General features: G+C 43.4%; 1 pseudogene; it reads left to right on the top strand.

The window, feature by feature from the left end:
• The first annotated feature begins 4,036 nt into the window (after positions 1–4,036).
• Positions 4,037–4,247, top strand: LOC141141856 (U2 spliceosomal RNA; annotated as a pseudogene).
• Positions 4,248–5,934: the final 1,687 nt, after the last annotated feature.

A 5,934-nucleotide genomic window follows, 5' to 3' on the forward strand; every position in this document is an offset into this window, starting at 1 on the left:
TGGCGGCCCTTCCTGATGTTTCTTCACCCCACCAGAGAAGTCAAGAAGGGAGACAGAGGTTCCACCGTTCCGGATATCGTTTTCCAGCCTAGGTTTGGCTCCATGCACCATTGACTCCATGTCATATGACAGTGGAGTCCACGTCATCTGGTAAGAGTACCCATCTTATCTTACTTCCTGATGTTTTCATTCTGATGCCCCATATCGAGATGTTGGTTTACAGCTACGGAAGTTCTGTACCCCGTTGTTGACTCAGTCACAGATCCACACCGTGCACCATTGACTTTATTTTCTAGTTTCACATCATTTTTTGGTCCATACCAGTTCCTCTTAATAATTTGAGTTTGGAATCATCCATTTACCATATGTGGACACTTTATACTGTGTTTGTTCATTTCATTTCACTTATGGTTTTTGCACATATGCTTTACATGTTTCAGTACAGCATCTCTTACTTAATTGTTTCACTACACCCTAACTTCCTATTACTTCTTAGCGCTGCATTTTTTTCCCATTTACCAGTTACTGTTTGTCACAATGTATGCAGCTGCTGGCTCACATATAGTTTATTTTTGCTATTAGAGCGCAGTGTTTTCTTATTCTCTTGTAAGCTCAATTAATGTTAGAAGCATATGTTCTGCATGGAGGAGAGCTGCGGTATTTGATCATCTGAGCGGAATCAAAGCTGATGTGATATGTGTACAAGAATGTGGGATAGAGAGTGATATAAGTATGGAGTGGAAAAAAGGAGTGTCTCTGTGGTCTCCTGTATGTGAAAAGAAGAGTGAGGGGGTGGGAATCCTGGTTAAAAACGCAAATGTGATATGTGTGTCCCATGAGGTGGTGGTACCAGGAAGAATGCAGGTAGCCATTTTTGAGTTATTTGGAAAAAAGTTCCAGATTATGAACTGCTATGCACCTGCAGAAAAGAAAGAGAGGTGTGTTTTTTTGAATGTGTTAAAATCTTGGCTGCCAGGAAGGATGCCTACCTTTTTAGTTGGGGATTTTAACTGTGTGAGGAGGAGTGAGGAGAGACAAGGTGGTGGTGAGGGGAGTGGTACAGATGTTACTTCCAAATTATTGAATGTGTTGGTTATGGATTTTCATTTGCTTGATGTGGCTGGGGTGGTGGAGGAAGGGGATCTCTCCTTTACGTATTATTCTGATAAGGGGACTGTGAGGTCAAGAATAGACTTCATTTTCTGTTCTCCTTTTATGAGTGTAGTGGGTTATGATGTGTTTCCAGTAACCTTTTCGGATCATTGTATTATTTCTGGGTCATTTGATTTGGGGGAGGTGGTGGACTTTGGGAAGGGTGTATGGAAAATGAATTGCTTAATGTTGGAGGATGAGGAGGTATGTGAAAAGCTCAAAAATATTTTATAAGAGTTTGGTATGTCAAAAGTATAAATTTGAAAATATTTTGGAGTGGTGGGATTGGGCTAAAAGGAGGATTGGTGGCTTCCTCAGAAGGATCGGGCAGGAGAAGGCAAAAGAAAAACGTGAAGAGGATAGGAGGATGGTGAATAGATTGCATTTCTTGTTTAAATGTAAAAAAATGGGACTGCAAGTGGATGATGACATTAAAGAAGTGCAGGATGTAAGGAATGCAAGATTGAAGGAAAAAGGGAAGGCAATTGTATTTAGAGCAAAAGTGGAGGAAATGGAGGAAGGGGAGACTTGCTCAAGGTTCTTTTTCAAGAAGTCCTTTGGGCCTAAGAAAACATTTAAGACAGTTCTGGAGGGTGAGGAGGAGGTGAGTGGTGGAAGGATGGAGGAGGTTATCAAAACTTTTTATGAAAACTTGTATGATGGAGGGGGAGGTGCAGACAAGAAAGAAGTGGAGGATTATTGTCAGGTGGTGGAGGGGAACTTAAGTGAGGAGGAGGTGGAGGTAGTGTTGGATGTGCTAACAGATGTGGAAATAGAGGGAGTATTAAAGAGCATGAAAAGGAACAAGACTCCAGGAGGAGATGGTATTCCGGTGGAATTCTACTTGAAGTTTTGGGATACAATGAAAGATCAGCTGTGTGAACTAATGAAATATTGTATGGCAAATAAGAAACTGTCGAAATCAATGAAGGAGGGCATTATCACACTGTTATACAAGAAAGGAGATGCTCGGGAAGTGAAAAATTGGAGACCTATAACGCTATTAAATTGTGATTACAAGATCCTGGCCAAAATATTGGCAAACAGAATGAGGAGCGTCATCCATAAAGTTATAGGGGATTGGCAGGTGTGTGCAGTCCCGGGAAGAAGAATCGCAGACAATTTGATCTTGCTGAGAGATTTGGTGCATTATGCGCAAATTAACAACTTGCCATTTGCAGTCGCTGGATTCGATCTGGAGAAAGCTTATGACCGGGTATCCCATACTTACCTGTTAGCAGTCTTAAAGAAGATGGGTTTTCCTAGAGAGTTCGTAAGCATGGTGAAGTGCCTGTATGAAGACATAAGCAGCAGAATATTAGTCAATGGAAATCTGACGGATGCTGTGAGGGTAAAATCTGGGGTAAGGCAAGGGTGTCCCTTGTCTCCTATAATTTTTATCTGTGTGATGAAGCCCTTAATGAGACATGTTATGGCGGATAAAGCCTTTAAAGGTATGTTTATACCCGGAGGAGATGGGGAGAATGTTAAAACCCTATGCTACATGGACGATGCAGCCTTTCTATGTAGTTCAGCAAGGGATTTGAATCGAGCAGAACTCTAGTTGAGTATTTTTGGCAGCATGTCTGGTCTCAAGGTCAATTGGGAGAAAAGTAGTCTCAGTGGAACCTGTGATGTGTCGCGTGGAAGAGTGGAGAAGATTACCGTGTTGGGGATTGATTTTGAGCGGAATCTCAGAAGCCAGGTGAACTCAGAGAAGGGAGTAGAGAAGGTTACTAAGAAGCTGGAGTTGTGGAAACTGAGAAGACTGTCCCTATCTGGTAAAACGTTGGTGGTGAAGGCTGTGATTATGCCCGTTTTGCTGTACTTCAGTGTTGTTTTCCCGTTGAATAAGAGGTGGACCCAGAAGGTGACCCGGTTGTTATTCATTTTCTTTTGGGGGTCAAAAATGGAGAAGGTAGCCAGAGAAGTAGTGATGAAGGAGCGATTCCTGGAAGTACAAAGCTGGTTGGCACATTTTAAAGCATTCTCTGGAGGAGGGAAGGTGGCAAGTCTAATGAGATATCTGATTGGATGGCCGCTCCTGAAGTGGGGGTGGTGCATGAAAGATCTAAGAAAACCAATGGCGTTAGTATCACCAAACTATTATCTGAAGATGAAGTTGTTTTATGAGCAGAATGGACTTCAAGACTTGGGATCAGATGCTGTCAAAAAAGAAAGCTTGTGGAGGTGGTTGAGAAGGGGAGAATTAGTCTCAAATGTAATGGGGCTGAGGACAAGCCAGGCAGAAGAGTGTTGGCGGAATTTGAGAACTAAAGGAATTACTAACAGACAGAAAGAGATTGGGTGGATGACCTTGCATAATTGTTTGCCTACTTTAGAGTTCCTGAAGTTAGATCTGGTGAGGAGTGAGAAATGCCCTAGAGAAGGTTGTGGAGGGAGAGAGAACATCAGACACATCTTTTGGGAATGTACTTTTGTTAAAGAAGTTTGGAGGAGGATGGAAGGCTTTATCCGGAGGGTGGTGGGAACTGATAAAATAACTTTTGAATCTGGAGTGTTTGGTTTGGGGGATGGTGGAAGGGTGGAAAAGCGTAAAATGTGTATTGTTTCTGCAATCATGAAGGAAGTGATGTGGAAAGCAAGGTGCGCTTTGTATAAAAATAAGGTTCTGTTGACTGAGAAAGATTGTGTGGATTGGTGTGTGGCAAAACTGTATATAGTGTTGTTGGTAGAGAGGAAGAATGTGGGGAAGGAAGAGGCTGATGTGTTGTGGAATTTTATAAGGTGGAAGGAGGGGGTTTCGGGTAAACTGTAAATGTGTTAAAGTTTATTATGATGTTACCTTTTGATATGAAAAAATGCCACAGATGATGTACGGAACACGACTTAGCTTTTGTTGGTTCGAGTGCCAGAGTTTATGCTGAGTTTTATGTGATTCAGTCTGAGTGGTAAAAAGAAAAAAAAAAAAAAAAAAAAACTCTGTTCTTATCAGTTTAATATCTGATACGTCCCCTATCTGGGGACCATATATTAAATGGATTTTTAGAACAGGGAGATGGAAGAAGAGCTTGCTCTGTCCACTCCACGCATCGACCTGGTATTGCAGTACCTCCAGGACCGGTGCACCCCTCTCTTATGCAGTTTCAAAAAACAGATTGAACAACAACAACACAAATCTTCCTTTTGCTTGCTCAATGGCAATGTTGCTTTTTTTTGTCTCACAAGCTGTTAATTCTTGCAATAATAAACTTGCATTTAACCCCTGTGTGTATTGGTGTTTTTGCTTCGTGTCAGTTTCTTGGCCTATTTCTCTCTCCCCCTCCCTCCTTGCTCCATATTTTTTGGGGTCAGGAAGAAGCAGCAGGTAAAGTGGCAGTTGCAAGAAGCCAAACCTAGCAAGTCAGTAAGTAGACACATTTCGACAAGACAGCTAGCTAATGTTTCATCAATCTTTCTTCCAAGGCCCAAAACAAAGCCTTCACTGGCAGGGTCAGGCCATTGCAACAGGCCTGACTTTGCTCCATCTCTGCTGTCCCTTGTTGCAGCTAGCTAAAAGTCAGTCCAGGCATGCATTCCTTCCCTCACTCCCTCGTTTTTGCAGCCTGTGTCTCCCTCTAGTGGGTCCCCGTCTCGTCTTCCTCGTTCATCTTACCAGGTGGCGGGGCCATGCAAATGATTTCCCTCATTAGGCATCAACGAGGAGCACCTGGATGTGTGCAATTAGTGCTCAGGGCTGCCTAATTGGCAGTACTAAGGTCAGAATGGGCTGCAGGTGTGTTAAGAAGGTGTTAGGCAGGTGTGTGGAGGGATTAGGCCTCAAGCCCGGGTAGGTGTGAAAAGTTGATGTGCCTGTGGCTGCGGCCAGCCTAGACCGGGGGAAGGCTAGACGGGCATCTCTCAGCGAGCTCTTCGTTTGTGCCAGGCCGCCGCTCGCTCGGAAAAGAGAATAATTGGGTTATCGCTTCTCGGCCTTTTGGCTGCGATCAATGTGGGGAAACTCTTGTTGATTGGTAGGAGTGAAGCGCTGGATCTCCCCTTTGGGGAATCCGGAGTGTGTTTGCGTTTTGCGGTGGAAAGATGGCGAGGAGGATTCTACCGAAATCATTGAGGCTGGTGGTCGGACCAGAGAAAAAGAAAATAATCACGGTGAAAAAAATTATTGAGGATTATCTACTGGAAAGTTTGGAGTTGACGGTGAGTGACATTTACGCATTGCAGGATTTTCCTGCAACAGGAACTTATGACGTTTCCTTTCATTCTGAGGATGTATGCCTGAGGGCTTATGAAGTGTACCATGGGAAAAGTGAGACTGGAATTTGGGAAGACGTGGAGTTGGAACCGCTTTTTGACGCTGAAAAAAGGGATGTGGTCGTGCACCTTTATAACCCCCTTCCTAGAGCAAGATGTGGTGAGGATTTATCTTTCTAAATTTTGTACAGAGATTGATGGGGGTGTGAAGATCAGAAATCAATATGGGATGTATAGGAGCAAGATTAAGTTTAAAGTTAAATTTAGCATGGATAAGAAGGGTGTTTATACCTTGCCCCCACCTTTTTTCTCTATTGCAGGAGAGAGGTGTTCATTGTTTTTTTCAGGGCAACCCCCATTTTGTAGAACTTGCTTTAGTTATGGCCATGGGAAAGAGGAATGCAAGGTTCTTACGAGATGTAGGCAATGTGGGGCAGATAATCACATGGCAAAAGACTGCAAACAAGGGCGCAAATTTGATTTGTGTGACGAGTCAGGGCACTTTGCCAGGAATTGTCCTGAGAAGGATAAGGCAGGGTGTCGGATTTTCTGCTTTGCCGATGCTGTGAG

This window comes from Aquarana catesbeiana, linkage group LG04 (assembly GCF_042186555.1).
Source record: "Aquarana catesbeiana isolate 2022-GZ linkage group LG04, ASM4218655v1, whole genome shotgun sequence".
In the NCBI taxonomy this organism is placed as follows: Eukaryota; Metazoa; Chordata; class Amphibia; order Anura; family Ranidae; genus Aquarana; species Aquarana catesbeiana.